Genomic DNA, 12,021 nt, shown 5'->3' on the forward strand with positions numbered 1-12,021 from the left:
ATCTTAGGGGGAAAGTTTTCAATTTTTCCCCATTGAGGATGATATTAGCTGTGGGTTTTTCATATATTCCCTCTATCATTTTAAGGAAGTTCCCTTGTATTCCTATCTTTTGAAGTGTTTTCAACAGGAAAGGATGTTGAATCTTGTCAAATGCCTTCTCTGCATCAATTGAGATGATCATGTGATTTTTCTGCTTTGATTTGTTGATATGGTATATTACATTAATTGATTTTCTTATGTTGAACCATCCTTGCATACCTGGGAGGAATCCTACTTGGTCATGATGTATAATTCTTTTAATGTGTTGTTGGATACGATTTGCTAGAATTTTATTGAGGATTTTTGCATCTGTATTCATTAGAGAGATTGGTCTGTAGTTTTATTTTTTTGTAATATCTTTGCCTGGTTTTGGTATGAGGGTGATGTTGGCTTCATAGAATGAATTAGGTAGTTTTCCCTCCACTTCGATTTTTTTGAAGACTTTGAGGACAGTTGGTACTAATTCTTTCTGGAATGTTTGGTAGAATTCAGATGTGAAGCCATCTGGTCCTGGACTTTTCTTTTTAGGAAGCTTTTGAATGACTAATTCAATTTCTTTACTTGTGATTGGTTTGTTGAGGTCATCTATGTCTTCTTGAGTCAAAGTTGGTTGTTCATGTCTTTCCAGGAACCCGTCCATTTCATCTAAATTGTTGTATTTATTAGCGTAAAGTTGTTCATAGTATCCTGTTATTACCTCCTTTATTTCTGTGAGGTCGGTAGTTATGTCTCCTCTTCCATTTCTGATCTTATTTATTTGCATCCTCTCTCTTCTTCTTTTTGTCAATCTTGATAAGGGCCCATCAATCTTATTGATTTTCTCATTGAACCAACTTCTGGTCTTATTGATTTTCTCTATTGTTTTCATGTTTTCAGTTTCATTTATTTCTGCTCTGATCTTTGTTATTTCTTTCCTTTTGCTTGCTTTGGGATTAGTTTGCTGTTCTTTCTCCAGTTCTTCCAAGTGAACAGTTAATTCCTGCATTTTTGCCTTTTCTTCTTTTCTGATATAGGCATTTAGGGCAATAAATTTCCCTCTTAGCACTGCCTTTGCTGCATCCCATAAGTTTTGATATGTTGTGTTTTCATTTTCATTCGCCTCGAGGTATTTACTAATTTCTCTTGCAATTTCTTCTTTGACCCACCCGTTGTTTAAGAGTGTGTTGTTGAGCCTCCATGTATTTGTGAATTTTCTGGCACTCCACCTATTATTGATTTCCAATTTCATTCCTTTATGATCTGAGAAAGTGTTGTGTATGATTTCAATCTTTTTAAATTTGTTAAGTCTTGCTTTGCGACCCAGCATATGGTCTGTCTTTGAGAATGATCCATGAGCACTTGAAAAAAAGGTGTATCCTGCTGTTGTGGGATGTAATGTCCTATAAATGTCTGTTAAGTCTAGCTCATTTATAGTAATATTCAGATTCTCTATTTCTTTATTGATCCTCTGTCTAGATGTTCTGTCCATTGATGAGAGTGGTGAATTGAAGTCTCCAACTATTATGGTATTTGTGTCTATTTCCCTTTTCAGTGTTTGCAGTGTATTCCTCACGTATTTTTGGGCATTCTGGTTTCCTGCGTAAATATTTATGATTGTTATGTCTTCTTGTTGATTGTTCCTTTTATTAGTATATAGTGTCCTTCTTTGTCTCTTTTAACTGCTTTACATTTGAAGTCTAACTTGTTGGATATTAGTATAGCCACTTCTGCTCTTTTCTGGTTGTTATTTTCATGAAATATCTTTTCCCAACCTTTCACTTTCAACCTATGTTTATCTTTGGGTCTAAGATGTGTTTCCTGTAGACAGCATATAGAAGGATCCTGTTTTTTAATCCATTCTGCCAGTCTATGTCCTTTGATTGGGGAATTCAGTCCATTAACATTTAGTGTTATTACTGTTTGAACAATATTTTCCTCTATCATTTTGCCTTTTGTATTATATACATCATATCTGACTTTCCTTCTTTCTACACTCTTCTCCATACCTCTCTCTTCTGTCTTTTCGTTTCTGACTCTAGTGCTCCCTTTAGTATTTCTTGCAGAGCTGGTCTCTTGGTCACAAATTCTCTCAGTGACTTTTTGTCTGAGAATGTTTTAATTTCTCCCTCATTTTTGAAGGACAATTTTGCTGGATATAGGAGTCTTGGTTGACAGTTTTTCTCTTTTAGTAATTTAAATATATCATCCCACTGTCTTCTAGCCTCCATGGTTTCTGCTGAGAAATCTACACATAGTCTTATTGGGTTTCCCTTGTATGTGATGGATTGTTTTTCTCTTGCTGCTTTCAAGATCCTCTCTTTCTCTTTGACCTCTGACATTCTAACTAGTAAGTGTCTTGGAGAACACCTATTTGGGTCTAATCTCTTTGGGGTGCGCTGCACTTCTTGGATCTGTAATTTTAGGTCTTTCATAAGAGTTGGGAAATTTTCAGTGATAATTTCTTCCATTAGTTTTTCTCCTCCTTTTCCCTTCTCTTCTCCTTCTGGGACACCCACAACACGTATATTTGTGCGTCTCATATTGTCCTTGAGTTCCCTGATACCCTGTTCAAATTTTTTCCATTCTTTTCCCAATAGCTTCTGTTTGTTTTTGGAATTCAGATGTTCCATCCTCCAAATCACTAATTCTATCTTCTGTCTCTTTGAATCTATCATTGTAGGTATCCATTGTTTTTTCCATCTTTTCTACTTTGTCCTTCACTTCCGTAAGTTCTGTGATTTGTTTTTTCAGTTTTTCTATTTCTTCTTTATGTTCAGCCCATGTCTTCTTCATGTCCTCCCTCAATTTATCGATTTCGTTTTTGAAGAGGTTTTCCATTTCTGTTCGTATATTCAGCGTTAGTTGTCTCAGCTCCTGTATCTCATTTGAACTATTGGTTTGTTCCTTTGACTGGGCCATATTTTCAATTTTTTGAGCGTGATCCGTTATCTTCTGCTGGCGTCTGCGCATTTAGACAGATTTCCCTGGGTGTTGGATCCAAAAGTTTGGAAGATTTTTCTGTGAAATCTCTGGGTTCTGTTTTTCTTATCCTGCCCAGTAGGTGGTGCTCGTGGCACACATTTGTCTGCGGTTCCCACCAGTAAAAGGTGCTGTGGGTCCTTTAACTTAGGAAAACTCTCGCTGTCCGGGAGGTTTGCTACCCGAAGCGGCTTGTAAGAGTGCCAGCCGGCCCGGGATCCGAACGCGGGGAGGGTCGCTGGCCGCCGCAGCCCGTGAAAGCGCCCATCCGAATTTCCTAGTTGGCCCGGGGCACCAAGCTTGGCGGGAGGGCGCCAGCGGCAGCGGCCCGCCCGGGAGAGTGCACGTTCCTGGGGAGTCACAGGTTTGGAAGGGCCCTCCCCCGTCACCGTTCTCCGCGGCCTGGGGATTTCAGATCCAATTCTCTCAGTTGGTCTGGGGGGCCACGCATGGTGTGGGCGCCAGCTGCCGCGGTTTGAGGGGACCGCCTGTCCAATTTCCCAGCCGGCCCGGGAATGGTGAAGGGAGTGACTCCGGCCGCTTGCAACCCCGCCCAGTGAAGCCCGCGCCCCTCGGCGATCTCACCAGAGCGGGTTCTCTCAGCCAGCCAGCCATTCCAGGATGGGGTACGCTGTCTTTTTTATCTCTGTCATGGCTTTGGGGGCTGTTCTGTATTGTTTCTACTCCCCTAGTAGCTGTTCTGGAGGAGAAACTAAGATCCGCGCGTCTTACTAAGCCGCCATCTTCTCCGGAAGTCCCAAAAGTGTACACTTTCTAAAGGGAATTGTTTTAGTAAAAAAAAATATAGATAAAATCAATAGATAATATAAATTACATTTGAAAATTCATAAAGTCTTACTTCCTTTTTAATACTATACATTAGAAAGGAGTAAGAAATATTTTTTATAGAAAGAGGGTAGGTATACTTTCCAAAGACATTGTAATTAGGGTTCTTTTGTTCGCTCTGGAGAAAGTTTTGTCAGATCTGATACATTATTCTCTGAAGGTATGTTTGCATCATTTCGAATTAAATATTTTAAGTCATCAGTGTATGGTAAATTATCATAAATATTATTGTAAGTTCAAGCTGAAATGTTAGCAAGAGAATTGCAGAAGGGTAGCATTTTTAATCTCTTATTGTCTCTGTGTGTTTGTTAATGTCTGTAGTATATATTAGTCTGATAAGCTTAAAGTGCTGTCTAATATGAATTAAAATATTGTTTTGGTCATTATTCTGAGATTGAAAAAACATTTAAATTAGAGTAATATTTGCTTGGTTAGCCATCTCATGGTTTTGAAGCAAATAGGCAATAAATTGGAAAAATAAATTATAAATATTTACTTATGATTCTCGGAAAAGAAACATGTATATGTGCTTTGTTGAAAATTATGGTGTTCAGAGGCTTCCATAATAATTTATGTTATATTCATTAATTATATCACTGATGGAGAGATGAAATGGTTGAAAGGTAATAGAGACCAAAAAGATTTCCAAGTCTATTTTAATAGTATTTGCAAAAATTCATTGACTTTCCAACAATTCACATGTATTTTTCTGAAGTTTGACCTAACTGGCTATAGAATCACAGTTGGATATAAGGTGGTTTCTTAATTAACGATGCTTATGAAATCCAATACAGTGATAGAATTCAGTTGGCATTTGTTGGCATGTCACACACACAGATACCATGTGTGTCCAGCTACTATATATTGTAATACTTGTTGAGCAGAGCTGATATCAAATCAATAATTAATGTAAATGAGGTTACATTTTTAAAATCCTAGTATCACAAACTTATTCCAGTGTATAGGACTATAGGAAGGGTGAGAACTTGTTTTCTGTAGTTTCTGTAACTAAAGGAAAATCAAAAAGGCAGGGTAGAGAAAGATTTATGGGATTCTGGGATGATGAAATTTAAGAGATGCCGAATTCCAAGAGAAAGAAGGCAGGGAATAAAAGCAATGTATAGGGTTTGATGAATGAGCAGGAATAATATGCAAGAATTTATAGTATGAGGAAAGATAAAAGGTTTCTTTTATTCTTTTGAAACTTAGAAAATTGTGAAATGAAGGCATTATTTTGACCCAAATTATCATTTAATTATCAAAGTATAGTTTATTCAAATTCTACACATCCTTTAGGTGGCAGCTTTTGTCTCATATCCTTCTTCAGGTCTTTAGTACCAGTCCAGTCCACTGCGATATTGTCTTTTTCTAGCCCTTGTTGTTTATGCCCCTCGCTTGATAATTGATTGTATGTTTGCATTTCTGCCTTGTGTTGTCATTAAAATCTTGTGTTGTACATTAATATTCTTATTGCTTTAAATCTCAATTTTCCATGTAGAATATAAATCTGGAAGACATGCATTTTTACTGTTTCTTGTCAGGCTCCACGGCCCTAGTAAAGCATCTTGCATTTGGAGGAATCTCAATTTTCTAATGGTCAGTTAATATAATATGTGCCTCTTTCATCAAAGGAAGTCACTCACCCTATATTATAAGAAAAAATACAAAATAACACTGAAGGCATGTATGGAATTGTGTGAAACTTAGAAGCTTTGAAACATGTAGTTCATCAGTAAGTTTTATTTTGGTCATGTGATAGTCCTGACGTTGAGGATTGGTACTTGTGAGCCAAGATAGTATTGATAGAAACAACGTAATAAATGGAAAACGGGCACATAAATCAGATTATTTACGTTTAAAAAATCGTGATTCTAATGAGTACTCCACTTGAACTAATTCCAAAATGTATCCCTTGAGCTGAAAGTGTGTGTAGTCATAATTGCATGACCTGTGATAAATTGTCTTTGTCCCAAAGGCAGATTTAAAAACTGGCACTTAGTCAAGGTAGAGTAATTATAGGGGAATAGCACCCCTTTGGGCATCCGCTGGAAGCCGCAGTCTGCTGAAAACTGAAGATATGATCAATTCGTGACTTGCTGTGCTGACAGCTTCAACTCTCAGAAAAAAGAATAGTAAAAGAAGCTAGGACTCTGATTGGGAATACTGAAATCCTGGCAAAGGAAAACTGATCTCATGTCATTTCAGAGTATATAATAGAAAAGGAATATAGGGGTGTTCATAAATATACCCGAGGTTTGGCATGATAGATTTCAAAATGTTTACAAAAAGCCGTATTTGATACCATGCAAAGTAGTGTTCAGTATACCTATAATCATTCACTCGTGTATTCATTAATTTAGTGAGTAAAAGCAATTGTGTTAGAAGGGCTAAAGTTACAAGTGAGTTAAGACTTCAGAACAGAACATTTTTTCCTTTTTTGTTAGGATAACTTGGCTAACCCAAGCAAGGTTATGGTACATATATGACATATCTTGATTCCAGCAAAGCATTTAACAATATCTGGTATTCTTTTGAAGTAGATAGAGAAAACGGGGACTGGGTAATAGTATGGTTACTGTTGGGAGTTAGCACTTTCTTCTCTGCCTGAGTTCTAAACAAACGTGAACTAAAAAATTAAGTGTAAAATACTGGCCAATATATTGTGTTTATTAATGATAAAGTTCATGCTGAAGAACATGGCTTGGGTCCATAAGCCAAATGAGTTTGCTAATTCTGATCCCCAGCATTAGGCAAATTTAGTCTCCTGCCATGAACAATGCTAGACTGGGGTGTACTTTCACCTGTAGGGGAAACGAGACTTTCAAGATAAGTATAGCTTGGAGGATCAGGGCAGAATTTACCTGATTTTCAGACAGATTAGCTTCCAAGTGGAAGAGAGGCAGACCTGAGTTGAACATACCCCAATTTACCAATAGAATAGATCACTTCACCTTCCAGGAGTAGAATGAGTAAAGAGCAGGAGAGAGGCTAGGAGTGAATTTATACAAAACAACTCTTCATGGAAATTAGGAGTAGTGAAAGTTTTCCTTCTCTAACTTTGTTCTCTTAATCCACTGGACTTAATAGGAGTGGTGATGTACCTTGGAGCAGTAGGTCAGCAATTTACCAATACAGCTATGTTCCCACCTTCAGGAGGCAACAGTACTGAGTTTAATCACTGCATCTTTGGGTGTCCTACTGGGATCCATGGTGTCAGCTTTGCTTTTATGCCCAGGAGGCTCAGAAATGGGTGGGAACAATACATATATCAAATCTTCAGTCCACTCTATACCCACAACTGGAAGTTTACTTCCTAATTTATTTCCTATCTCAAATTATGTTCAAATATGTTGTACAGCCACATTAAATAACACTAACATTAAAATTCTTAATGAATCACAAATAATAAAATTTCAACAACATAGAAATGCCCAATTTGAATAAAGTCTCATTTGATCATATTTCCAGGGAAAATCCTTAAAGTCAAAAGATTTATATGTATTTGAAAGTTAAAGCCCTGCACAAGTTAAGTCCAGAATAAAATTCTTACCTTTGTAAGTTAAGAAATTCTTCATATAAATTTAAAAAAAAAAACATCCTTCAATATTTCTTACTCTTCTCAGTCTCAGCCAAGAACATTCTCTACCCAGGTAGGGCTGGGATTGTCTCTTTCACCAGAATGGATCGAGTTCTTTCAGGGCCAACACAGTTGTGTTAGTTCAGTTTCAGGTTCCTAAGTGCCTTATTTCTAAATACTACAAATCGTTATTCATTCTAAGAAAATTTTCACAGCACTTTCTCCATGGTCACCAAATGTAGAAGATAGTCCAATCCCTAGCCTCTACAGGGGTTCTCTGAGGCAAAATTATATTGCCTAAGCTTAGTACATAGGGTTGCCACACACCATAGCTGGGAATCAGAGACATCTGAGAGAAAAAGTAGAATGAGAAAATCTTCTTGGTTTTAATCTTGTCAGAATGCCTATCGGTATATACCAGTTGTACAAAATCTGTAACTTTTGTGTTTAAATCGAAGTGGGAGAAATATCTAAGCAAAAGGTTAATTTGGGCCTTGTGTGTAATTGTCTCTGAGCGACAATGATGCCTTCATGCAAAGTTTAGAAATTTGTAACACCATTAGCCCCAAGCACATCTTATTTCTGATACATTTTCCCCCAGACCATATAGTCAAAAAACCCTTAGTTTCCATTCAACCAATGCTAACTTGAGAGTAATAGTATTTGTTACATAGGGCCTATGCTCATATGTGAGCATGCACTTCAGCCCTATTTCTCTGAGACTGTTGCTACTGCATATCTTTATGGCATTGCTTCTCAGGAAAAAATTGTCTCTCAGATATAATTAGCCAATTCAGATACAACCTAATGTCATATGGTAAAGAGTGGCCCTGAGTCTTTGTTCTCAACATAATTCTTAAGTTCATCCATTTTTCCCTCCTTGGTCCTAAATTAATTATTTAATTCAACAAATAATTATTGGGCATCTGACATGTGCCAGGTACTTTTTAGATGCTGAGATTTTAACAAATATATTCCTGTGTTCTCAATGGTGAAAGAGATGACAAAAAACAGTAAACAAAATGTGTAGCCTGGAAGATAGAAAAGAATGCTATGGGAAAAAGAAAAGCAAAGCAAGGAAGACAGATGGTGACAGTGTGTGTGTGTGTGTGTGTGTGTGTGTGTGTGTGTGTGTGTGTGTGTGTGTGTAGACAGACATTTTAAATGGTGCCAGGCAAAAAGTAAAGAATGAAATTTTAGGTAAAGGAAATACTGCCTGCTATACAAAGCTAACACTAACCATTTTAAAACTTATTCAGGTTCTGTAACATAGAAAGATGGATGAACAAATGGATGGCTAGATGAATTGATGGCTAGATGGATAGATAGGTAAAAAGACAGACAGATAGATGGATAGATAGATAGATGACAGATAGATAGATAGATAGATAGATAGATAGATAGATAGATAGATAGATAGATAGATAGATAGAGATAGGGAACTTGAGTTCTTGGTGGTTTAATAACAGCACATGTTTTTCTGCCCAACAATTTCCAAAGACCTTTCTCTATATAATTAAATCCTTGCCTCGGCTTTACCTATTTAAGAAAAGTTGCACCTTGGCCCTGACTGACCCAGCAATTTGCATCTTTACTTGTTAGGTTGTCTGAACCATACCCCCTCAAAGAAGTGGAAAGACTTACTTGACTTGTAAATTTAGGTGAAATAACCAGTATCATTAATAAACATGACATTATGTCCTCTATCTTTACTTTTTTGTTTTTTAACTTGTACAGAACCCCAACTTAAGAAGAAGGATCTACTTATTGGGAACCCTATTAGGGGCCCCAATAATTTAACAGATTCATAGGTTGTTGTTTGCTGGATAAATGTCCATTTCTAGAGAAAGGACTCTGATAAGGTTAAAAAAAAGAGTCCATTTATTTTTCCTGATCCATTTAGAATTTTTGTCAACCAAGAAATAAATGGATTGATTATAACATTTAAAGATTGATGGACAAATTGATAGAAAGGAAATATATTGTATTGGAATAAGGGAATTTATGAATTAAGTATTAAGTATATAGAATATATTTGGTAAGAAGTTAAAATGTATTTGATAAAGGGAAAATTATATGATTAAATATGTTTTATAAGAGGGAATATACCATATTAAATCAATAAACTCAGGAAAGCATATAACATTCAATAGGTGGCACAGAAAAGATACAGAGGAAAAGGCTGGAAAGTTCTTGAAAGCATTGTTAGGACCATGTGATTAAATAAGCCTAGTAAAACTGTTTAGTCAGTAGTTTCTGAGAGCTGGCTAAGACTGAAGAATGCAGGATCTCTCTCACTTGACCCAGGTTTGGAACCTACCCCCATCCTATATGTATTGGAATTCAACAAAAATTGAATTCAACAGCATATGATCCAAAAAGCTGCACTTCAGGGGAAAATCTAGCAAGGAGTCCTGGACAAAGGATGATTACACAAGGTATGAAAACAAAAGATAGTGTTCTTAGTTGGCTAGCTAGGAAACTTCTTAGTATCATCAACCTATAGTTTCCAAGAGTAGATATAGTCTGTGAAAATGAACTGAAAGTTTGTAAATCCATATATTTTATCTGTTTTACCTTTTTACACGAAAAACATAGAGGGAACCCTGGAGCCTGAAATGGCAAAAGTCATTCTCTTGATGGATTTTATGACTTGCCTTGGATCACTAGCAGTATGGGAGCTTGCTGTCTTATTTTCTTTGCCATCAACATATGTTGGCCTGTTCAAGGCAGTAGAATGAATAGAGGATCAGCGCAAATGATAATACAGAGAGAAATAACTAATAACATCGTAAGTTCAAAGATTCAAATAGAATTCTGCACTAAAGGGAAAAACAGAAGAACAACAACACATGAAAAATTAAATAAACACGAATGTGATATTCTGAGCTTTGTTTCAGAAATTCACTTATAGAAGTGTCAAGTAAGGAAGACTTGTCTTGATCAAAGTTCTTGTGAGAAAGACTGGGGTTGTTGAGTCCAACAGCATAGAGTGGTTCTACAAGCAAAACAAAACCCTTACAAACAAAAGAAAATATTCATGTTAATTTATGCTTTTTTTTTTCTGGTAGTTGGTTGTTTTGTTCTATTCACCTTACTTTAGAATACATTAAGAGAAATAGTTCTGCTATATTCTACAATAGACAGAGCACATCTAAAATACTATATTCATTTTCATTTAAAGAGGGACACTGAAAATCATGTTACATGAGAAAGAGTTCTGTCCTATTCAGGAGGCTGAGTAAATTCCTTGAGGGCAGGACTGTGCTTCAAATCTTTATATGCCATCCCCAGCCTTTTTCCTAGAACATTGGAGTATTCAGTAAATGTTTATTACATAAAAATGAATAAAATATGTAAGATATTAGAATGTTTAACTTGAAGATATGAGAAAAATTTCAAATATCTAATGTATATTTGAAGGGATTTTAGTAAATGAGGTTAGAAGTATCCCATTTATGTTTAGTGATTCCATAAAGAGCCCCAGAATATAAGTTTTTGTTCAGTATAATGAACTTTCTAACTAAGTTGTAAATCTTCAGGGAAAAATACTGGCTTGCTTAAAAGTGTTTCTTTTGCTAGATATATTTGAGGATTCTAGATGACCGTTGTCAGAAAACTCATAGCACTTTTGACCATGCTTCCGAGAGAATATTGAACTAATAACCTCTAGAATGCCTTCCAACTTGGAAAATGAGTATTCTAATGAATCTGTTATGACCACTGAGCTTCTAACATCCTGATTTTTGTGGTTTCACACACTGCTCCAAGTACATGAGAAAGCCAGTTTATATTGGTCATGAGTAATCTATGCTGCCCCAAATTGCCCTTTACATTTTACAATTTTTAATGATTTGAATTAGTTTCAGTTTTAAAAATATATCATGTTTCCTTTCATAAAAGTTTGGAAGCAGAAAAGACTGCATATTGAGCTTCCACGCTGATCAATCAATGGACACCATAGGTTTCTTCCAATAGGGACTTTTCAAAATCGTAATTAGCAGATTCCTTACCTCACAAATGAATATTTTCCATAAAATCCATTTTTAGAGTTTCCCAATATTGAACTAAAAAGGACTTCATTAGCTAAAAGCATAATAATCACATTTTCCTTTAGAGGAAAAAAATATTTTTAAAATATTGATTAAGAGGAAAAGGAGGGGGTGCGAGGGTAGTTCAGTGGTAGAATTCTTGCCTGCCATGCAGGAGACCCGGGTTCGATGCCCAGCCCGTGCGCTTTCCAAACAAACAAAGAAATCAACAAAAACAAACAAACAAAAATTCAACACATGGTGCTGAAATGAAAAGTATTTCATTTCCCATTCCATGGGATACTCTCATGGAAAAAAAATGAAATGTGACCCCACAATACAGCATAGAAAATAAAAAGAGGAAAAAGGCAGAGTTTGGGTCATTTCTGCCTCCACAAAGATTTAAGTACCTCTTGAAGAACTTCAAAATTATTGTCACAAACTACTTAAATGTTCAACATAAACTCCTTGTACACTAAATGAAAAAACTAAGTGGATTATGTTGAATTTACAATTTCTTAACCTAGAAGCTAGCACGTTGTGGTTTAGAATTGAATCTTGAGCTTTGTA

At 36.1% G+C, this 12,021-nt stretch overlaps 1 protein-coding gene and 1 pseudogene across 5 annotated transcripts in view; one reads left to right on the forward strand and one right to left on the reverse strand.

The window, feature by feature from the left end:
• Positions 1 to 12,021, forward strand: part of ATRNL1 (attractin like 1) — a 931,221-nt gene that overhangs the window by 638,524 nt on the left and 280,676 nt on the right. The gene's annotated exons all lie outside the window — the stretch shown is intronic.
• LOC143654579 (mitochondrial ornithine transporter 1 pseudogene) overlaps positions 1 to 12,021 on the reverse strand; it is a 33,050-nt pseudogene that overhangs the window by 13,365 nt on the left and 7,664 nt on the right.

This window comes from Tamandua tetradactyla, chromosome 13 (genome assembly GCF_023851605.1).
Source record: "Tamandua tetradactyla isolate mTamTet1 chromosome 13, mTamTet1.pri, whole genome shotgun sequence".
NCBI lineage: Eukaryota > Metazoa > Chordata > Mammalia > Pilosa > Myrmecophagidae > Tamandua > Tamandua tetradactyla.